The following is a 24,002-nucleotide window of genomic DNA, read 5'->3' as shown; positions in this document are numbered from 1 at the left end:
TATGATTGAAATGATTGGTATGTGTGGGATCTGACTACCTAGTTGTTTATCTTTAGTAGCCTCTCTTACCGGGAAATGTCTCCTAGTGTTACCGCTGAGCCATGGTAGCTTGCTACTGCTCTGGAACACTTAGGCTGGCCGGCATGTGTCCTTCTTCGTTCCTGTGTCTGTCCCTTCGGGGAAATGTCACGCTTTGAGTACCGGAGTCCTGTTAGCCCGCTACAGCCCGGTTTACCGGAGTCCTGCTAGCCCAGTGCTACAGCCCGGACCCACTTGCTGATGACCGACACGTTCGAAGCTGGGTCATGGATGCCTGTCCCTGTAAGTCTATGCCACTTTGGGTTTACGACTAGTCATGTCAGCCCGGGCTCCTTATCATATGGATGCTAGCGACACTATCATATACGTGAGCCAAAAGGCGCAAACGGTCCCGGGAAAAGGTAAGACGACACCCGTGGGGATACCGTGCGTGAGGCCGCAAAGTGATATGAGGTGTTACCAGCTAGATCGATGTGACATCGAGTCGGGGTCCTGACAGCGTTGGCATCAGAGCCGGACTGCCTGTAGGTTCTCCAAGCCAAACTGGTCGATGTTGAGTCTAGAAATTCTTTAGTTATATGTAGGGGAATTGTTTGTGGGTTGGAACGTAAGGCTCTTTTACTCCTTATACCTTATGACTTTCTGATCTGAGTCAGTCCATTCTTCCACCGGGGGTTAAGGAATTAGGATCTATTCTCTCTATCAGGATCACGTGTTACTAATCAGTAGTAGCTTATAAGTTTGATGGATACAAGCCTAGTTCAGTTCTACTACCACATTATGTTGCCAGAATGGTTTCAGAACTTTGATATGATGATGTTGAGTGTGTACGAAATCCTTTGTCAAATGTCTCAAAATCCTTTTTGAGCATTTACAGCTGTTATGCTGCCGAAATTTTGCTGGAAATTCTAATGCCTTTGCATTATGATTATGCTTTCAGATGGCCACTCGCGACCTTAATCAAGTGGTTCGCCTGACTCGATGCCTAGATGTACCCGGCCATACTGCTAAGTTGGTCAGAGTAATGACTGAGGCTGGATACCGCTGGTATCCTGAGTACACGGTCGAAGAGCAATTCCGGGACTTCAATCAAAGCCAGTATCTCTGCACTATCAGGATATTTCCATCTTATCCTGGATCCACCGAGCCTCTTCACTGTTCCTATGGACTCGGGGTTACTATTGAGATGGCTGTGCAGAACGCCGCCTACTCTATGATGACCATTATGCGAATCAGATCTGGTCTATTCCGGGACTCTGACTTCCGGTATATGCCAGGATCACTTCCGGGAGCACAAGGGTATCTCCAGGCTATCTATGCTAACTCCACTCAGGAGGATTCATGGACTCGCACCACTGCTGAGATGCTCGAGGATAAGGACCGTGAAAATCGGGCCTTGAGGTTAGAGCTCTTCAATACCCGTGCTGACCACTGGGCCACTTTGACTCGGTTCGCACCGGCGGTGCAAGCTGGATATTCAGATATGCGCGATCTCTATCCTGTGAGATCTGCTCTGCCAGACGTGATGGTTTGGCGTGATGTAGGAGGCATCACCCCACCTCGCGGTCCCCGCAGGCCACCGTTTGTTGGTCCAAGGCCTCATCCTAGCCCCTATGGTCCACAAGCTCCGCGAGACCGTCTGTTTCCGGATGATCATGTTGAGCTTCCAGGCTATGGAGGTGACTTCTACGAGGACTACTACGGATCGGTCTGAGTTAGTGGTAGTATCACTAGTTCGCACTAGCTGTGTCGTCTATCGTCCCGCGTGACTCGTGGGATATGACCTAGTTTGTACTCTTTCCGGGGATGTAGAAAAATAATGTATAGGAGCTTGGAATGCCTCCGATGAGATGTAATCCTCTTTTCACCGTAATAGTACTTTGTTTGGTCTTGTACTAAACCCTGTATGGTGTGTATGACGATGGAATAAAAGAAGCAGTTCTGTATCTACCATGTCATACGGATGATCATCTTGCATTCCGAGTTATTCCTTACATTATGTATCCTATGTCGGAATTTTACCATCCTGACTAAATCATTGTCTTGTTTACCTAGGATGGTCAACACGCGCGCTAACCCTGCTTCCCAAGAGCAGGCCGAAGGCAGTGAAGCCAGGGATGCAAATCTGCCTCATCCTCCTTCACTAGCCGAGGTTATGATGGAAGCTGAGAGAAACAAGCGGGAGACAACCCGTTTGTTGGAGCGTATTGAACAGAATACAGCACACCATCAGAGGGCTAACGTGGTGTCACTCAGTGATTTTATCAAATTGCATCCACCCACGTTCCACCACTCCGTCGAGCCTCTCGACGCTGATGACTGGCTTCGCAGTATCTCTCACAAACTGCGTTCCGCGCTGGTAGCGGAGGCTGACAAGGTCACCTTTGCTGCATATCATCTTGAAGGCCCCGCCAGTCTATGGTGGGAGAATTATGGAGCCATGCGCCCAGCGGGCCATGTCACTACTTGGGCTGAGTTCAGCGAGGCTTTCCGTGAACATCACATTCCGGAGGGTCTCATGGACCGTAAACGTGAAGAATTCTGCAATTTCACCCAAGGCCGACTTTCTGTGGATGTCTATAGCAGGGAGTTTGGTAATCTCGCGCGATATGCAACTGAGGAAGTGTCTACTGACGCCAAGAAGCAAGCAAGGTTCCGTAAGGGCCTTAGTCCTGAGCTTCGCCGCGACCTCCGTCTGCATGAGTGCACATCTTTTTCGAAACTTGTCAACAAAGCCATCAGTGCTGAAACTGGTCAGACTGACTATGACGCAACACGCAAGCATGGCCGTGACATGGGTTCCTCATCCGGTGCTGGTCCTCAAAAGCGCCGCGTGTGGGTACCCAACACCGCCCTGCCACCCAGGTTCACACCGAGGCCATCTTTCCAGGCGCCTCGCCCTGTTCAACAGTCTGCACCGGCCAAGCCCTATGGGGGTCCAACCAATAATGCTCCTCCACGTACCAGTTCTGTGACTTGTTTCAAATGTGGGGAATCTGGTCACTATATGCGTGAGTGTCCCCAGACCAACCCCAATCAATCTGCTAAAGCTGTTGGCCGTGGCAAGCCGACAGGAAAAATATTCCACGCCAAGCCGGTCGCTGCTTCACGTGGCCATGTCAACTGTATCTCTGCCGAAGAAGCTCAAGAGGATCCCAACGTCGTTCTCGGTACGCTTCTTGTTAATTGCCACCCGGCATCTGTTCTTTTCGATACAGGAGCCTCTCATTCTTTTATATCTGAAAACTATGCTCGCTTGCATAACGTCGCATTCGGTGATATGCCAACCTCTATGGTAATTCAAACTCCGGGATCCAAATGGCAAACCTCTAGAGTAAGCCATGGAAATGAAATCCAAGTCGACAGACTTGTTTTCCTTGCATCTTTGATAGCCCTTAAATCTTCAGATATTAATGTCATCTTGGGTATGGACTGGATGTCAGCTCATCAAGCCAAAATCGATTGCTTCTCTAGGACTGTTCAACTCACCCATCCTTCGGGGAAGATAGTCAATGTCTTGACCCGAATAGCCAAGCGACAAATATATTCTCTTAACGCCAGCCCTTTGCCAGACCTTGAGGACGTTCCGGTAGTCTGTGACTTTCCGGATGTCTTTCCAGAGGAATTGCCAGGTGTTCCACCTGACAGGGATGTTGAGTTCGTAATCGACCTCATCCCCGGAACCGTTCCGATTGCTAGAAGACCCTATAAGATGGCACCCCTAGAACTAGCCGAGCTTAAGAAACAACTCGATGAATCCTTGAAAAAGGGTTTCATCCGCCCTAGTTCATCTCCGTGGGCTTGCCCCGTCCTATTCGTCAAGAAGAAGGATGGTACGGACCGGATGGTTGTAGATTACCGACCTGTCAATTTGGTCACAATCAAGAACAAATATCCACTTCCCAGGATCAACGATCTGTATGATCAGTTCGCTGGATCCTCAGTCTTCTCCAAGATGGATTTGAGGTTGGGATACCATCAAATCAAAATCAGAAACGGGGACATTCCTAAAACGGCCTTTGTTACTCGCTATGGCCAATACGAGTACACCGTCATGTCCTTCGGTTTAACCAACGCTCCAGCCACTTTTTCTCGGTTAATGAACTCAATCTTCATGGAGTATTTGGATAAATTCGTCGTAGTTTATCTCGATGATATACTCGTCTACTCCAAGAACGAGGAAGAACATGCCGAACATCTAAGGCTAGTGTTGCAGAAACTTCGAGAGCATCGCCTTTATGCCAAATTTTCTAAATGTGAGTTCTGGTTGCCAGAAGTGACCTATCTGGGTCATGTAATATCTGGTAAAGGTATTGCTGTTAACCCTGAGCGAGTTCAAGCCGTCCTTGATTGGACTCCGCCTGAATCGGTCAAGCAAGTTCGGAGTTTTCTAGGCTTAGCGAGCTATTGTCGTCGCTTTGTCGAGAACTTCTCCAAAGTTGCTAAACCTCTAACCGAACTCCTCAAGAAAGATAAGAAGTTCGAATGGACTCCACAATGTGAGCACAGCTTTCAGGAACTGAAAAGACGCCTGACCTCTGCTCCCGTACTGGTACCGCCAGACTTCTCCAAGGACTTTGTTATCTACTGCGACGCCTCGCGACAAGGACTAGGTTGCATTCTTATGCAAGATCGACACGTAATTGCTTACGCTTCACGGCAATTGCACCCACATGAGGAAAATTATCCTACTCATGATCTAGAGCTTGCAGCCGTAGTCTATGCACTTAAGACCTGGCGACATTACCTCCTCGGTAATCGTTGCGAAATATTCACTGATCACCAAAGTCTAAAGTATATTTTCACCCAACCGGATTTGAATCTCAGGCAGAGACGTTGGGTTGAATTGATCACAGACTTCGACTTAGGAATAACCTATACCCCAGGGAAAGCCAACGTCATGGCCGATGCGCTAAGTCGTAAATCTTATTGTAACAACCTGATGTTACAACAAAGTCAACCGCTTCTCCATGAGGAATTTCGAAAGCTTAACCTTCACATTGTACCTCAAGGTTTTCTTTCCACCTTGGTGGCAAAACCTACTCTTACGGATCAAATCATCGCTGCCCAAAAGCGAGATAAGGGAATATCTAAAATCAAAGAGAACATTGCTAGCGGAGATGCTAGTTGTTTCTCCACTAATGATCATGGTGTTGTGTACTTTGAGAACCGTCTAGTGGTTCCCAAGAACCAGCATCTACGGCAGTTGATCCTTAAGGAGGCTCATGAATCTCCTCTCACCATTCATCCCGGTAGCACTAAAATGTATCAGGACCTACGCCAGAGGTTCTGGTGGACTAGGATGAAGAGAGAAATTGCTCAGTATATTGCAAATTGCGACGTCTGTCGTCGTGTAAAAGCAGAGCATCAACGGCCTGCTGGCACCCTTCAACCCTTAGCTATTCCTGAATGGAAATGGGATAAAATTGGTATGGATTTCATTACCGGTTTTCCCAGGACCAAGAGAGGGAATAATGCTATTTTCGTCGTGGTCGATCGTCTTTCCAAAGTAGCTCATTTCTTACCTGTTCGTGAGAGTATAACCGCTAGTCAGCTGGCAGATTTGTACATCTCCCGAATAGTGTCTCTCCATGGTGTTCCTTTGGAAATTAACTCGGATCGAGGAAGTCTTTTCACCTCTCGATTTTGGGAAAGCTTCCAAAATGCTATGGGAACCCGTCTCTCCTTCAGCACCGCTTTCCACCCTCAGTCGAGTGGTCAAGTGGAACGCGTCAACCAGATTCTAGAAGACATGCTTCGAGCCTCTGTTATCTCTTTCGGAATGGACTGGGAGAAGTGCCTTCCATTTGCCGAATTCGCCTACAACAACAGCTATCAATCTAGCTTGGGTAAAGCCCCTTTTGAAGTTCTCTATGGACGACGATGTCGAACACCCCTTAACTGGTCAGAGACCGGGGAAAGACAATTCTTTGGCCCGGATATGATTCAGGAAGCAGAAGAACAAGTTCGTATCGTTCGTGAAAAGTTGAAAACAGCCCAATCTCGTCAAAAGAGTCAATATGACCGAAAACATAGGGCTATGACTTTCGAGGTTGACGAGAAGGCTTATCTTCGGGTCACCCCTCTGAAGGGAACCCATCGTTTCAGTATCAAAGGCAAATTGGCTCCTCGTTATATCGGACCTTTTCGCATTCTTGCCAAACGAGGAGAAGTTTCCTACCAGTTGGAACTACCTCCGCACCTCTCCAGAGTTCACGATGTCTTCCACGTTTCTCAACTCAGGCGTTGCTTCTCGGATCCTATCCGTGAAGTGGACCACGAAACGCTTGATCTCCAAGATGATCTTACATATCGAGAGTACCCCATTCGTATCCTCGATCAAGCCGAACGTACCACGCGACGTCATAATATCAAGTTTCTCAAGGTTCAATGGTCGCACCATTCTGAGGATGAAGCAACTTGGGAAAGGGAGGATCGTCTTCGACTCGAGTATCCCGCCTTCTTCCCGGAGGAACCCAAATCTCGGGGCGAGATTCTTTTGAGTGGGGGTGAGTTGTCACACCCTAGCTAGTCATGCATTAGAGTGTTGCATCATGTTTACTCATTCATCAGAAACTTGAAATGGGGATGACAGAACCCCCAGTCCCCTCTGAAACCAACTAGGGTTACTAAAATAATTTTTCAATGAACCTGAAATGCCCTTCTAAAATGCCCATCATTTTTGTCTTGGTTCAAAACCTCTGCCAAAAATGGTGCACATTTTCCTAGGCCATCCTAGGGTTTTTGAATTAAATCATAAATATTTGAATTTGGGCATTTAAAATAATATAAAATATTTAAATGCTCAAATATCTCCAAACTAAAATGTTTCATGTTGGAAATAATCCAACTATGGGCCAGGAATAGTTTGGTGATTTTTGAAGTTGCCTAGGTATTTTATTAAATTCAACAAAGTTGCAGATATATATTAAATAAAACAGAAACAGAAGAAAAGGGGAAAACTTACCTGGGCTCCTCCACTGTGCGGCCCAGCCAGCTGGCCGGCCCAGCCAGCAGCCGACCCAGCCCAACACTGCAGCCCTCCGTCGTCTTCCTCCCCTCGCCCCGAAGCTGCTGCGTGCTCGCGCGCGCACGGCCGCGCGGCCACCTCCTTCTTGCCGACGAGCTCCTGGCCGCGTGGACGACTTCCGCAGGCCGTCCCGATCCCCCCCTGCTCTCTCTCACTCTCCCCCGGCTCTTCCTTCCTCTCCCTCGCTCTCTCTCTCACACGGTCGAACACCACCGTCGCCGCCGTTCGCCGTAGCAGCCATCTCCGGCCACCCCTCGCTCCCCCGACTAGCTCAGAAGCTCCGCCACAACCCCCTCTTCCTCCCCACCGCTCCACAGCTCCCCGGAAGCCCGACATCGCCGCCACGTCGCCGTTCCCCTCTTCGGGCTCCGATCATCGTCGCCGTCGAATTCGTCGTCTCCGGCGCGTCCCCGAGCCCGCTTCGACGCCCACTGCAACCGCGGTGAGCTACGCCACTGTTTCCCCCTCTCCTCCCCCTCGTTTCCCCACCGTAGCCTCCTCCCCACCACGGCCGAACCTCCGCCGTCGCCGAGCTCGCCGTCAACACAGCTCCGGTGACCATTTGGTCACCCCGGCGAGCCCAACGAGTTCGCAAGACCCCGTAGAGCATCCCTAGCGCCTCGCTTCGCTCGACTTCGAGCTCCAACCCCGTTCCCGTGCACGACCGAACCCCGGCGGCCGCAGCTGAGCTCGCCGCCGTCGACTCCGACCACCCCGACCCCAACGGACTCCGCCAAGAGCTGCGGGTTGTCCTCAGCTCCACTCCGGTGGTCTCCGCGGTCCATTTGGTGGCCGAAATGGCCAAAACCACTCCCGCCGCCGTGTCGGGCTCGCCGGCGGCTAAACGCCGGCAGCCGACTTTGACTTTGACCATGGGTGGGCCCTGGTTGACTCCCCTGAGTCAATGACAGGTGGGGCCCAGCCCTGTTAATTAAACAGGATTAGTTTTAATTAGATTTTAATTAAAATAATCACCCTGACATGCGGGACCCACTGTCAGGTTTGACCCAGACCTGTTCCGTTGACCTGCTGACGTCACACTGACGTCAGGCTGATGCAGTAATTGATTTCTGGATTTAAATTAAATCAGGAAATTCCAGAATATTATTTAAACTTCAAAAATTCATAACTTTTATTCTGTAACTCCAAATTGGACAAATTATATATGAAAAATGATCAGAAAAATCCAATCTATCCATCTGTACTATTTTCATGCATGCTCAAACAAGTTAAATTGATGTTTTAAGCAGAACAAGGAAAAGCACTTTAAAAGGCCATGTTTGAGTTTGAAATTTGAATCTTTGATTCAAATTTGTTCAAACCCTTCTGGTTTTAGTTGCATTAGCCCAACACACTCATATTGCCATGTTTCATGCATGCATCATATTGTTGCACATTGTTTGGTGATGCTTGTGTACCGATGTCCTTTGCGACAGGTTCTGTCTCCGAGGAGTACCGTGATTACCCTAACGAAGAACCATATCAGTGCATCGAACCATCAGGCAAGCAACCAACCATTTGATCATATCGATACAATCCCATGTTCTCGCTCCTGCTCTCTTTTACTGCATTAAGACAACGCGATTCAAACTGCTGTGTGCTACGGTAGCTGAACCCATTTCCTCTGCATGACCTGTCATTGCCACAGTAACTAGATGAAACCCACTAGCGTGTGTAGGAGTTGATTGAGCCATATGTATGTGTTGTTCCTACCTTGCTATGCCTGCTATGCTTAGAGTCGTGTCAGGTCTGGTTCATCTGGGTGATGGGCTGGAGTGAAATGTTATGTCGGTAAGGAGAGTGGTGTGGTGAACACGATTTGGTAAAGGTATCGATGAGAGGCCATGTAGGAGTACATGGTGGGTTGTTTCATTGAAGCCGACCTTAAGCACTGAGATCTGTATATGTGATTTAAGATACAGCTACTACCATGCATTGGGCCCTGAAATATGACCCCGCTCGACTTCTTATTCACCCTAGCTCTTTGTCCAGGAGTTGCAAGTAGTTTCTGGTGTTTGTAGCCTACTGGAGGCCGTGGACAGCGCTGACCATAGGGGTGGGCTGTGATGCGGTAGGTACGTGGCACGATGTACCGAATACCCGTTAGGTATCTCGGGAACCCTGTTCACATCCTTCGGGGCCGTATGGGAAACCTCGGCCGGACTCCCTGCGGATGGAACCTGAATAGGCGATAAACCTGGACTAGAGGCTTAAGTGTTTAGGTAGGTCGTGGTCTACACCCACGTCGGCTTTCGCTTGAAGTCTGCCGAGCACATGTCGTGTGCAGACGCTAAGTGGTGGAAACATGTATGAAGAAGTACACCCCTGCAGGGTTAACATGATCTATTCGAATAGCCGCGTCCGCGGTAAAGGACTACTTGGTTGCCTATACAGTTCATAGACAAGTAAATGGAAACTACTAAAAGACTCAAGATAAGTGTGAGTGCCGAGGATGGTTCTTCCATAGGAAGACGGAGGTGGATCCTCGGTAGTGTATTGAAGTGGTGAGTAGTGGACTCGTGTGCGCAAAACCATTTCAAGTTGAAGTATCGTAGGATAGCCTAGCCAAGAGTCAAAGCTGGCTTGCTGCAATAACTCCACCAACCCTTCTTGATACTATGCATGTATGTAGGATCTGATGTAAGTCTTGCTGAGTACCTTTGTACTCATGTTGCTATAATCTACTTTTTTACAGAAGACGCTGCAACCCCTTCTGATGGGTTCTATGTAGACGTTGACATCAACGAGTAGGCTAAAGACCCAGGTGGTGACCCTGAGCTTGTGATGGACCACGTAGTATAGCAGAGGCTTTCCAAGCCTCTTTTATTTTACTAGTTGTCTGTACTCAGACAAGTTACTTCCGCTGCTGGTTTGTATGACTGTATGACTTGTATGTTGGGTCGTGAGACCCGTACCTTTGTGTATGTTATGTATGGCTCCCTGAGCCCTAAATAAAGTACTTGTGTCATAGAGTCATGTTGTGATGCTTCGTTGTATTTGCGCATATCGAGCATATTGTGTGTATGATTGAAATGCTTGGTATGTGTGGGATCTGACTATCTAGTTGTTTATCTTTGGTAGCCTCTCTTACCGGGAAATGTCTCCTAGTGTTACCGCTGAGCCATGGTAGCTTGCTACCGCTCTGGAACACTTAGGCTGGCCGGCATGTGTCCTTCTTCGTTCCTGTGTCTATCCCTTCGGGGAAATGTCACGCTTTGAGTACCGGAGTCCTGTTAGCCCGCTACAGCCCGGTTTACCGGAGTCCTGCTAGCCCAGTGCTACAGCCCGGACCCACTTGCTGATGACCGACACGTTCGAAGCTGGGTCATGGATGCCTGTCCTTGTAAGTCTGTGCCACTTTGGGTTTACGACTAGTCATGTCAGCCCGGGCTCCTTATCATATGGATGCTAGCGACACTATCATATACGTGAGCCAAAAGGCGCAAACGGTCCCGGGAAAAGGTAAGACGACACCCGTGGGGATACCGTGCGTGAGGCCGCAAAGTGATATGAGGTGTTACCAGCTAGATCGATGTGACATCGAGTCGGGGTCCTGACAGCTTCGCGATTCGTGCAAACACATTTCTCTTTTTTGTATCTCTTGCATAAAACATGTTTTGAAGTTCAAACCTTTGCAGCGCGGCAAAGCTTTCTATCTAGAATCTAGGATAAATCTTTCAGATTTTTTGGTCAAAAATAAATATACAAAAAATGATTTTTAAATCTAAAAAAACATTTTTTGTATATTTATTTTTGACCAAAAAATCTGAAAGATTTATCCTAGATTCTAGATAGAAAGCTTTGCCACGCTGCAAAGGTTTGAACTTCAAAACATGTTTTATGCGAGAGAAACAAAAAAGAGAAAATTTCAGATAGAAAGTTAGTTGTGTTGCACAGATCTTAAAGCAATATTGGACAGCTAGGATAGCAGGGCCCGGGTGCAGCTGTTCTAAAAATCCACGTCCCAGTAGCTGGAAGTCAGGGTATCTTGATTCCCACTCCTCAGTGAACAACACTTTGTCTATCTTGGTTAGGGTAGAATTCAGCCTTTCATTTGACCAGGTGAAGCGGCGTCCGATCAGAGGCAACTCCTTTAAATGCAGATCATCAATGGCGGCACAAAAGGCACGGATCATACGAAGGTTGATATTGCTGTTGCTCTTCTCGGATGCACGGCTAATAAGGTTAAAGTCTCCAAGTACAACCCATTCGGACGGAGCCAAGGCTTTGATGTGCCTGATCTCATTCAAGAAGTTGAGTTTGTCCTCGTCAGATTGTGGGCCGTAGACCCCTGTCAATAGCCAAGACGAGTTGCAGCAGAGGTCGGTGATCAACGCGGACACTGAGAAAGTCCCCTGTAACAGCGGTTGCGGAGTAACTTTGATGTGATCAGAGGAGGCGGCAATGAGGATGCCCCCTCTGGTGCCAACAGCAGGAAGGAAAACCAAGTTGTCCATGAAGGAGGGATCCAAAGTTTCGGCGATGATGCTGTTAGAGATAGAATCCAGCTTTGTCTCTTGCAGACAGACAAGCTTACAGTGGTGATCTCGAACAACGCCAGCAACAACTCGGCGTCTCGCGGGATTGTTTAGGCCTCTTACATTCCAGCTAAGGATTGCACTATCCATAAGCAAACCAAAACACAACTGGGTAGGACCGGGCAGAAGCACATGCAGACTTGGAGCCATAGTAGGTAACAGCAGCAGGTACAGACTTAAAGAAACAAGCAGCAGGTGAAGTGAAGAGGTTGCAAGGCAGCAGGTTGGCCGAGACCGCTCGTCTCGACATGAAGCAGTGGCGTACAATCATTGGGAACCTGGGAGCAGCCACCGTGGCCGGCAGCAACCGAGCTACTGCACGACCGCCGTGGGCGGCAGACTTGTGGAGGCGGAGGCCGAGGTACATCATCCCTTCTTCGTTGTGGCGGCGGTCAAATCGGTGACCGCGTCGATGAAGTGGGGTGGGAGGGGCCTCTGGTAGATGTCCTTGTAGCGCTGAATATCATCAGGGGCCGGCGGCTCGGCCGGCGTCTGGCCGTGCTTCTTGAGGAGGACGAGCTGGACCTTGGCCATGGTGGAGAGGCCATGGCTCGGCAGCGCAGCAAGGCGACCACTGCGCCGCTGGTCGGAGGTGCGAGCAGAGTCCGGGCAAGGGGGCGGGGTGGTGAGCAGAGTCCAAGGTTTCAGACTTTGGGTTCCAACTTGGAAACAAAGATGAATTTTCTTCAATTGCAAACCTGTGTTGTTTGTTCGTCAAATGTAAGGCTAGTGGTTCTGTGAGGGCCCTGATTAGCGCCTGTATGAGAAAAAGATCAAACATTTTCGAGCGATTAGTCACACCAATGCACATGGAAAGTAGAACCGAGTCGTGCATTACAAAAGGAAATTAAGTGCCACGAAGTTATCATATGGATGATCACCTGCATCAGTAAGCCAGCCAAATGGAAGCATGAATTATATGATGACTATCTGCTTAAATGGAATCTACCTGGCGACATCGAAATGTGGGCCAACATCTTTCCAGCTGTCCCAATCATCTCCTGTTACCCTGTACTACATGTCAACATGTTGGGTGATCTCAGCTAATGCTTGAGTGACACTGGCCCTGGGGAGATAGATAGGACGACTGGGTCGCTCAAGCTCTTTCAGGATCTGCAGTTCACACAATGTATTTGCATGGAGAATTGGTTTCAAACAGGTCACCAGTTGTAATGTAGCTGATTCTAGAATGGATGGCTACAATAATTCATACCTCTGAAACGGTCACGATCTCTTTCGGGCTATAATCCGCGCCAAAGATGCAATCTAGCTTCACTGCAAACAGAGCAGTTTGGTGCATTATGTTACCATTTGCTGAGATTTCAGTTCTAAGGACTACAATCCGCTGCTGCAATTCAGAATAATGTAGCTGACAATTAGTATGAAGTTCTGTTTACCGAAATCGACGCTCCAGTCGGCATACTGTCGGTAGAGAGACCTTAGGAATGCTCGTCCAGCTCCCAAGTCTGTATTTACACTCATAAATCCTTTCGGCATCCACGCACATGTCCTGTGGGTGAGGCCTATGTCAAGCGCCCTCCATTGTCGGCCATTCTCTACATAGGCTTTTCCCTGAATAAAAATTGCAAAAAACGAGCTAAGATCTCTTTCTTTTTATGGTTCTAACGAGGTAACTTACTCTGCCTAAGCAACTACTACTGTCATGATGACAACTTTTAAGACGATGCTCCATCTTACTCCCTCCGTTTCAGTTTACAAGTCCTGCGTGTATATCTAGGTTACCCATTTTATCACCCTAATATAAACTATATAACACAAAAATTATACCGTTTGAAAATAGAATATCTGAAGTTTATATTGGTTTATTTTTCATAATATATGACTTGTATTAGGTTGGTCAAATTAACGACCTAGGGGTACGCGCACGTCCTGTAAACTGAGAGAGAGGGAGTACTTTCTAAGAGGTAAGAGGACAATTTGATCCTAGCTGTTGATTAGACAAGGGTATATACTTGTCTAAAGAAATATGGTTGGTATAACAAGATTATGTGCTGTTTGGAGATAATTAGATAGCAACTTTTATTACATGGACATATTTGGATAGTAGTAACTGTGGGAGTAATAGTTGGATAGTAATAATTGCAGAACAATAATAATTGCATAGTAATAATACTAAATAACTATACTCCTAATACAAGTTATATATTACAAAAATAATAACAATATAAACTTCAGATGTTCTATTTTCAAAAGGTATAATTTTAGTGTTATATAGTTTATATTAGGGTTATAAAATTGGCAACCTAGGTATACGCGTTGGACTTGTAAACTGAAACGGATGGAGTAATACTTTTGGGGGAAGTAAATGCAATATTGAGCATGCAAAACATGTTTAGCACTAAACATCAAATACTGCAAAATGATAACTACAAAAGACTTCAAAACGAAGCAAAGTTGAGCTATTCCAGAAGACCACGTGGAACATGTGGTAAGCAACCCAAACCTGAAGACAAAAAAAGCTACTACTCCATCCATAAGTAATAACGTACAGAAACAAAAAGGAATGAAGATGAAGAGGAGTACCGTGCGGACGTGGAGGATGGGCGTGTTGGCGTTGACGGCCTGGGTGCTGATCCCGTTCATGATGTGGATGCCGAACTTCAAGCCCGGCATGGACCTTATCGGCGATCGGCCTGAACCCTCTGCCACCTCCATGCTGTCGAAGCCGTACGCGCCCACCCCCATGCCGGCGGCGATCCTCCGATATCACAGGAAGTCTATCACCGCGTACTGCGAGCGTGCATCATCATCTCATGTCATGTCACGCCGCCGCAGCAGAGAAGAAATGCAGTGTAATCTTATGAGACTATGAACCTGGTACCGTTGCCTACCTGGTATCCATGGGGAAGCAGCCCTGTTGGCCATGATCCGCGCGTTGTCGAGGAACGCGGCCTCGTCGATGATCCACGAGAAGGAGTTGTACGAGTTCCAGCCAATATTTTAAATAGCACGCTATTTCGTCGTTATAACGCGGTTATAGCATATTTGGAAGGGAGGCGTTACGTTTTGGCAAGATCAGACGCTACGGCGCTAATCGCGTAATTAGCGTGCTACACACGCTATAACGTTGTAACACGTAATTAGTTGCTCGGGTTAATGCGAGCTTCAGAGGTAGCTTATTTAGTCACACCTCATTGCCATCCTACACACCAGGGGTCAGGTCAGAGCCTCAGAGCTGGAATCGAGATGGCACGCTTCTCGAGCGTCACGCTCCCGTGCGACGCACGCTCCCCGTGCGACGCCCGCGCCTCGCGGGATCTGTGAGTCCGCTGCGAATATGTGCCCAACTTGGGCTCGGCGCTGCTGATCTTCCGACCGGGCACGATCCGCCGGCGGGGGCAGAGGCTAGAGCTCGTCGACGGCGATGAGGTGGTGGTGGATGCCCGAAGCTGGCCGGAGGATGAGGAGATCAGGGTGGGCCGGATGGTGGCGTTCCCCTGCCACTTGGCGCGTTTTGCGACGGCTGACGGGTGGGGCGCTTTGGTGGCGGTTCCCGAGGTGATTAATGGCGACGAGGGGGAGGGGAGAGGGGTTATTTGGCTGACGCATCGGCTTTTCTCCCCTTTCTCCGCTCCTTCCCCCCTCGCAGATCCGTTCCAAAATCGCCTCGACGCCGCGCAGCTCGCGCAGTTAGGGTTCGATGACGACACGCCAGCAGCAGATGTGGGCGCTGGCGGCCGGCGACGAGGTGCTGATGGGGAGGCTTCGAGAGATCGACCGTTGGTTCCCGACGGTGAAGACCCTCAACGACGCCACCGAGATGGTGAGGGATATGCTCAGGGGGGAAGAGACCCTCCGCTGCTTCCCCAACTACGACAGGCAGCCGGCGATGGGGGTTCTCCTCTGGGCGATGCTGGAGGCGGAATCGCTGGATCCGGCGCAGCGAGAGAAGTGGAAAGTGTTTCGCTCCCTCCGCTATCGCCTGATTCAGCCGAGGGCGCCGCCGCCGATGCAGCCGCAGGGGGTGCCGGTGCTGCAGCCACAGGCAAAGCAGCAGGCGCAGCCATAGGTGGCGGTGATGGGGATTCCAGCCCTGGGGTTCAGATGGATTCCTATCGAGATCGAGGAGGACGAGGAGGAAGAGATGGTGGTGACGGCAACGCCAAGACGCAGGAGGGCGATGGCGGCTCCAACAACTCTCCCTCGCCGCTCCCCTCGCTTCCCGAGGCGCTCATCTCGCCTCCTTGCCCTCTCCCACCATCGGTAGGGTTCTCGCCGGTCGGGAATCGTTTCTGGTTGCTGGCCGGTGAGGGCTCTGAGGCGGAGGAGGAGGGGATTCCCATCTTCTCCAATAAAGGTATGCGTCCAAATCCCAAATACTTGGCATCTACTGCTTCAATTGAGGTGGGTGGTGCTAAAATGGGAAGATTCAAAGGGAATGCTAGATTCCGGGAAAAAAATAATGAGAGCAAAGGGTTAAAATCCCAGCATGCAGATGACTGCAAAAAGTGGTTAGAGAGGGGTGGGGATGGGTTGCATAAGATCAACATAAAAAGGCTTGAAAAGGGATTTGTTGACAATATTGGTAGAGATGTTAGAATTGATGCACAAACAGTCTGTGAACATATGAATAAGGATGCTATACATCCTATTCCCCCGTGGTTTAATTCTGTTGAGGTGGATTTTGGAGATATAGTGATTCATGGGGATCCAATTAGGGTACATGACATCCCAATGGGAAAAGTAAAAAAGAGAGGTGAGGATAATACCATGGGGAGACCCCTGATTATTTTTGGGGGCTCGATAGGGAATGATGTAAATGTGGACCTGGAGTTGGGCTTGGCGGGATGGAGGCCCAATGGGCTGATGGACACCACAGCCCAGGATGGTGTGGGTGGGTGGGATGCTATAAAAATGGGTGAGGGAGATGGGACTAGTCAACCTCCTCAGGTAGGTTTCCCCCCCCCCCCTTCCCACCGCGCCGCCGCCAGCTGAAAAGATGGCCGGATACCCAGGCAGAGGGTTTGGAGGCCCTAGATTCAACCGTGGAGGAGAGGGAGGTTTTGCCAGAGGAAGATTCAACCACAGGAACAGAGGAGGGGGTTGGGCTGGAGGGAGACATGCGATGACTGACAGATTTGGCAGCTTGGGAAGAGGTAATGGTAGGTATGGCGTAGATAATGGGAGTGGCAGAGAAGAGGGAGAGGAAGAAGAATTTGCTGCAGAGGAAAGGGGTGAGACATTGAGATGGCAAGCCAAGACAGGGAAGAAAGAGGCGATGGATAGCAGAAGTGAGAAGGAAATTGGCAGGGCAGAGAGCTCGGAGGCAGAAAAGGAGAAGGAGAAAGAGGGGCTGTCGCAGAAGGATCAGAGTGCTCAACAACAGCTGTTGGCTACCCTGCTGTCTTAGTTAGTTCAGGGATTGAAAGGAGGAGAAAAAGAGAGTGTTGAAAGATCATTTGGAAAACCAGTGGAAAGCCAACCTGGTAAGGAGACCCTAAGGAGAGATGAAGGGAAGAGTGGTAATTTGCAGAAAGCTGATAGGAGAGGGGATCAGGATCTAGCTGTGGATATGAAGAAACTGGGTGGGAAAAACAACTGGTAGATCAATTTAGATGAGAATAGAAGGGGAGGGGAGAGAGTTAATAAGCAAGTGTGTGGCAAATGTAAGGATCCAAGACACTCTACCAGGGAGTGTAGAGTGGGGCACTGTCTGGTTTGTGGAAGGGAGAATCACATCACCAGTGAATGCAACTTGCTGAAACAAATAAAACCAGTCCCAAAATATGTTGGATATGCTGCTAAAGGGCTGGGAACCTGTTGGTCCAAAGCTATAAAGACATGCTTGTTGCTGAACACACCAATCCCCTGGGTGTGGTGATAGTTAGAGAAGGGGAAATTAATGAAACTGAGCTTACTAAGGCCTTGGGAGAGATGTTTGATTGGGGGTGGCAGTGGAGAGTTAAGGAATTTGGACAAGCTGGTTTCATGATGAGATTCCCCAATAAGGCCAAATTGGTAGAGCTGGCTAAATTCAATGACTTTAATCTGCTTGGTAGTGGGGTGGTCATCAAGGTCCAGCCTTGGTCTTTGGATCATCAAGCTGTGGGGAAAATGCATGCTGTCTGGGTGATGATAAGTAAGGTGCCTGACTGCTTCAGACATTTTCTGGGTATATGTGAAGTCTCTGCTGCAGTGGGGCCTGTGCTGGAAGTGGACATGGACACAGTCAATGAAGAAAAAGTTAGGGTCAAATGTGGGATTAGAGATGTGGAGAAAATCCCACCCCATATTGAAATCACTGCCCCTGATCTGCTCATGTTCAGGGTTGGTGTGGAGTTAGAGATGGTGGTGGAAGTTGGTTGTTATAAGGAGGAGAAGAGGAAGAATGAAAGTTTACATAACCTAGAAGAGGTAGAAGGAGAGGCAGACAACAGGAAGAGAACCAGGATAGAAGACAATGATCACAGGGCCATTTCACTAGGATGCTTGTCACTCAAACAAAGTGAGGAAGTGGATGGGAAAATGAACAAGTTGAAGAAACATATGGAGGAGAATATGCAACAATGGCAGGATGAGATGTATAATGAGAAGAGAAAGTGGCAAAAAGAGAATGACATTCTGTTCAACAAAGTCAAGATCCTGGAAGAAGATAAAGCTAGACATCAAGCGTTGTGGGCTAAATATGAGCAGAAAATTAAGGAACTGGAGGATAAACAATGCAATATGCAGATAAAGATGAACCAACAACAAGAGGAGATTCAGAAGCTAGTCCAAGAAGCAGTTAACAGGGAGCAATATGAAATGGAGCTGGCTAACATGGATTTGGAGGATTATGATAAGGAAAACCAGCACAGGAAAAGTGAAACTGAATCTGGGAAGTACAATGAACCAACTGACTATAATGCTAGTCAGGAATCAATTGGCACTCTGGGAGAGAAGATGGCAGACCTTCATGGTGTGGAGGGCATGGAAAAAGAAGGAGAGGAAAAAGAAGTGGAAATTAAAAGGAGCATCAGAAACAAAGGAAAAGAAGATCAGAAAATAGAAGAGATGGCTAAGATCAGAGCTGAGGAAATGGACAATTATGGTAAGGATTCTACTTTTGAATTTGCTAACCCCTCATTGCTGCAAATTAGTTCTATGGTGGGGATTGATTTAGGATGCTCTATTGACATGATTGAAAAGAATGTTGATATTATCAACAAAATGGAGAGAGCTAGAAGGGATATTTACTTCCAAAATGTTAAAAGAGAAAATATAGATGAGGTAGGTGAAACAAAAAGAGATATGGAATAAGGTGGTGACACACCAGTATTTATAAATACTGGAGATGTGAATGTTGATGAGTTATGCTCTGATTTAGAACACTCTGATGCTGAGATTGAGGAACTACAATATAAAAATATTAAAGGTCTTTTTTCTAGAAAAAAAGGAGTTAGAAAAAGCTCACCAGCTTTGAGCTGTGTGAAGCAGACTGTTGGGATTGGGGTTTTGAGAAGGAAAAAAGGGAAGAGGACTGATTAGTCTTTCAATCCTAAAAAATAGTGTTTATTGATTTTGGGTAGACAGTTAAATACTACTTACAATGAGGGTTTTTTTTGGAATGTTAGAGGCATTGGGCAAGATCACAAAAAAAGATATATTAGAGAAATGATCATAGATCATAGGTTGGAATTTTTGGGGATCTCTGAGACTATTAAGCAAGATTTTACCAAAAATGAATTGCATAATTTGTGTGGGGAAAAAGTTACCAATGGTTTTGGAACCCCCCAAGAGGAATGTCAGGGGGAATACTAGTGGGCATTAATAAAGATATGTTTGATGTTGAACACATTGAAAAGGGCAATATTTCTTGAGAGTTTTAGTTTTTGACAAGAATATTAAAATGCACTGGAATTTAGTCACAGTATATGGGGATGCTCAGAAGAAAGGGAAACCTAGTTTCCTTGCTGAATTAGCTAGACTTTATCATGACAATACTCTGCCCTGTTTGGTTGGAGGGGATTTCAACATTATTAGAAGCAGTAGAGAGAAAAACAAACCTATGATAAATGAACAGTGGCCCTTTTTATTCAATGCTATTATTGAACAAGCTGGATTGAGAGAACTTCCTTTGAATGGTAGACAATTCACCTGGGCTAATAACCAGGAGGACCCTACTTTTGAGAAGCTGGACATGGTTCCGATGTGCCCTGCATGGGAGGAAAGATATCCTTTTACTATATTGCAAGCTTGGGCTAGGGAGATCTCTGACCACACTCCCCTGTTCCTGGATACAGGGGAAATACATATTACCAAGTACATTTTCAGATATGAAAATGGGTGGTTTTTGAGAGAGGGCTTCAAAGAACTAATTCATAAAACCTAGAATAAAAAATTCAAAGGAGATGTGTTGGATAGATGGCAGTCAAGGATGAGGGAGTTGAGGAAAAAAGCCAAAGGTTGGAACAAAAATACGGATGCTTGGTACAAAAAAATCAAAATAGAAATCATAAAAGAATTAGATGAGATTGATAAAGGAGCAGAAAGAATGGGGCTGTCTGCTGCAGATAGAACTGAGCAAAAAGAGCTTAGATTACAACTGAAGAGAATTATGACACAAGAAGAAATGAAGTGGATTCAGAGATATAAAGACAAAGAAATAAGAGATGGAGATGGAAACACTAGATATTATCATGCTAAGGTGAATGGGAGAAGAAGGTAAAACAGAATAATTTCTTTAGAACAAGATGAAGGAACTATTGAAGGGGATGATAATCTGGTGGAATATATCACCAACTTCTATAAAAATCTTTTTGGGCATCCTCCTTGAGAGATATGGAAATGGAAAAAATATCTACACAAGATAAAGAGGAATTGTTGTCTCCCTTTTCCTTGGATGAGATTCATCAAGTGGTTATGGGGATGAAAAGAAATAAAAGCCCTGGAATTGATGGATTCCCTGCAGATTTTTACCAGGATTTCTGGGATCTGGTTAAGTGCGAACTGAAAGCTTTAGTTGAGGGTTTTGCCACGGGGGATATCAACATTGCTAGGATTAACTATGGCATCATTACCTTGGTGCCTAAAACTAGTGATGCCAAACAAATACAAAAATTCAGGCCTATTTGTTTGTTAAATGTGAGCTTCAAAATAATTACAAAAGTTTTAATGAACAGGCTGACAAAATGTGTTGCACCTGTCATATCCAGAACACAAACTGCATTTATCAAAGGGAGATATATTATGGAGGGAGTGGTTATTCTACATGAAGCCTTGAACACGTTTCATAAAGATAAATAGGATGCTTTGGTTTTTAAATTTGATTTTGAAAAAGCCTATGATAAAATTAAATGGCCCTTTTTCATACAGATGCTAAAACAAAAAGGTTTCCCTCATAAATGGTGTGATTGGGTGATGGAAACAATGAGAGGGGGACATGTGGGAATCAAAGTTAATGATGAGATTGGACCTTTCTTCAAAACATATAAAGGCTTAAGGCAGGGAGATGCTATGTCACCATTGCTGTTTGATGTGGCTGCGGATGCTTTGGCAGTTCTAATCAATAATGCCCTAGATATGGACATTGTCAAGGGAGTCCTAGGGGATAATGAAAACAAAGGTGTAAATATGTTGCAATATGCTGATGACACCATTTTTTTGCTTAAAGATGATGAAACTAGTGTAAGAAACCTCAAATTTATTTTGGGGGCCTTTGAACAGATGTCTGGGTTAAAATAAACTTCCATAAGAGTGAGTTGATGTTGTTTGGTAAAGCTAAAGAGAAACAATTACTTTACCAGGAAATATTAACTTGCAAAATGGGAGATTTGCCTATTAGATATTTGGGGATGCCTGTGTCTGACTCTAGGATCAGAAACACTCATTGGAGTTGTGTTATAGATAAAATTGAGAAAAGATGTGGGTGTTGGCAGGGGAAATTGTTAGGATCTATTGCTGGCAGGATTACCCTGGTACAAGCCTGCTTGACCAATATTCCATTGTTTATGATGACCTTTTATGCTGTTCCAAAAGGAATTATTAAAAAAGCTGATTTTTACAGGGCAAGATTGGTATGGCAAGAGGATGAGAATGTTAGGAAATATCATTTAGTCAATTGGAAAGAATGTTGCTTGCCCAGGGAAATAGGGGGCCTGGGGATTCTGAATTTAGAAGTCATGAATATAGCTTTATTAGCTAAATGGTTCTGGAAGATGGAAACAGAGGAGGGAATGTGGCAAGATGTATTGAGAAGAAAATATGAGAAGAATGAATGCCTGGCTCTGATGGAAAAAAAGCCAGGAGAATCTCAGTTCTGGACTAGTCTTCTGAATATTAAGGAGATTTTTTACAGATTTGTTAAAAAAACCTAGGGAGGGAAAGAATATTAGGTTTTGGGAGGATACCTGGGTAGATGATAAGCCCCTGAAAGATGCTTATGCTAGATTATATGACATTTGTTTTGATCATAAAATAACAGTATATGAGGCCATCCAAAAAGGATGGAAGGGGTTCAGATTCAGGAGAACTTTGCATGGAGAAACTTTAGATCTATGGAATGCTTTGAAAAGTAGATGTGAAATGATAGAAATGAATGGGGGGAAGACAAAATGGAATGGACCCTCACTGCTGATAAGAAATTCTCTGTTAAATCGTTAATCAAGGAAATGATTACGTTTGGGATTAAATTTCCGCAGAAATTTTTGTGGAAAATCAAAGTCCCTACCAAAATAAAAGTCTTCTTGTGTCTAGTGAATAAAAAAAGCATCTTAACTAGGGATGTTTTACTTAGAAAAGGGTGGAAAGGAGGAAAAGAATGTGTTTTTTGTGGACAAAATGAATCAATTGATCACTTGTTGTTCAATTGTTCTGCGGCATCCTTGCTGTGGAGCTTGGTCAAATGTGTGTGTGGCTTAAAACTAGTCCTTTAAATGTGAAAGATTGTTTTGGGGAGTGGATTAACAAATTCAATAAGGAAGACAAGAAAATGGTGCTGATTGGTGTCTCTGCTTTATTCTGGGCTATTTGGAAAAGCAGAAATGCAATTGTCTTTGAGAAAAAAAGGATTAATGATCCTTTGCAGATTATCAAACTAATGGTCCGATCGTTGCTTGATAGGTCTATTTTGCAGACAAAGGAGCCACTAAAAATTTGCTGGAACTGGGGGCAAGAATACTAGAATGGGCAGCAAGTGAGGTGTACACAGCAGGGCAGGGGTGGCGACTTAATGTGGCAAGGCTCCATGGATGATGGCTGCAACACCTTTCTTTCTGCTACTGTTCGGTGTCTGTTTAGGCCTGCTAGTGGCTAGCTTTATCGGTATGTCCTTTTTTAGTTTGTGTCGATCAGACTCTGCTGGCCTGTGTTGGCCTTGTATGTGTGGCTGGAGACTTTGTTTATGTGCGTTGGGATGTTGAACCTGTCTTTTGCTGTTGGTACTTTATGAACTTTGTAAGTTTGGTTTTCATTAATGAAAATCGGAAGGGGGAAACCCTTCTTTGATCAAAAAAAATAACGTTGTAACGTTGTGCAGACCATGCAAAACTGAAATAAGCACAGCCCAGCAGGCCCAGCAGGCCAAAACCAACCCACGACCACTAGCTTTCTCACTCCTTTTATCAGATTCTCCCATGAGACCTAACCAGCAGGCCCAGGTGGCTGCCCTGGTGGCTGTTGATGTTAGAGACTCTTAAAACTATGGCTGTTGATGTTTGAGACTTACTATTTTTATGTGCTGGATTTGGCTCTTATGCATATATTGCTTACTCCTATAAAAAATTTAGTTGCTTAAATACTTTATTTCTAGCTATATTTGATTTTTTTTTGCAAACGCTATTTTGAAATATAGCATGCTATTAGCGCGCTATAACTTGTGTAGCATTTAGAGAAGGGCCTCGCTATATTTTGTAGCACGCTATTTTAAATATTGGTTCCAGCCCCTCGGTTGCAGCGCGGTGAGCTGCTGCTGCCGGCGGGCATCTCCCGCAGAGCCGGCCGTGTGTCAGCGTCCCAGGTTCAGAGCAGGACAGCAACAGCCGGAACCTTGCCAAGCCAGCCAGCGTGGCGTCCAGAGATCGCCCAACGACCAAAGAGGGACAAGACCGCGTCATCGCCAGGCCCCCTAGGATCAAACACCGGAACCGCAGGTTCGTGGGCCCGGAGTGGGTGAACCCTTCTTAAGCCGAGTGGATCAACGGAGACGGCATCCAGTTGGATCAGGCAACTGGCACGTCACGGCACGGCTCCCTTTTGCTTTCTCCTTTCTTCTCCTCCCCAAAGACTTGTATCCTGTGAGCTACTTGTGAGCAATTGAATCTAGATCAAGATCGAACACCTAACATTGTGGCATCAGATAGCCACCCACCACCCCTCCGCCGCCGCCACACTTGCTACCGCTGCGCTGGAAACCCGCCGTCAGAAGCAGGTACGCGACTCCCTCATCGCCAACATGG

The 24,002-nt window shown here is 46.6% G+C and overlaps 1 pseudogene; it reads right to left on the bottom strand.

The window, feature by feature from the left end:
* The window catches only part of LOC123067840 (uncharacterized), a 40,843-nt pseudogene extending 17,292 nt beyond the window's left edge, over positions 1–23,551 (bottom strand).
* Positions 23,552–24,002: the final 451 nt, after the last annotated feature.

The sequence above is a fragment of the Triticum aestivum genome, chromosome 3B (assembly GCF_018294505.1).
Source record: "Triticum aestivum cultivar Chinese Spring chromosome 3B, IWGSC CS RefSeq v2.1, whole genome shotgun sequence".
In the NCBI taxonomy this organism is placed as follows: domain Eukaryota; kingdom Viridiplantae; phylum Streptophyta; class Magnoliopsida; order Poales; family Poaceae; genus Triticum; species Triticum aestivum.
Note: the sequence above shows the minus strand (reverse complement) of the source record. Positions and strands in the feature narration are given on the sequence as shown.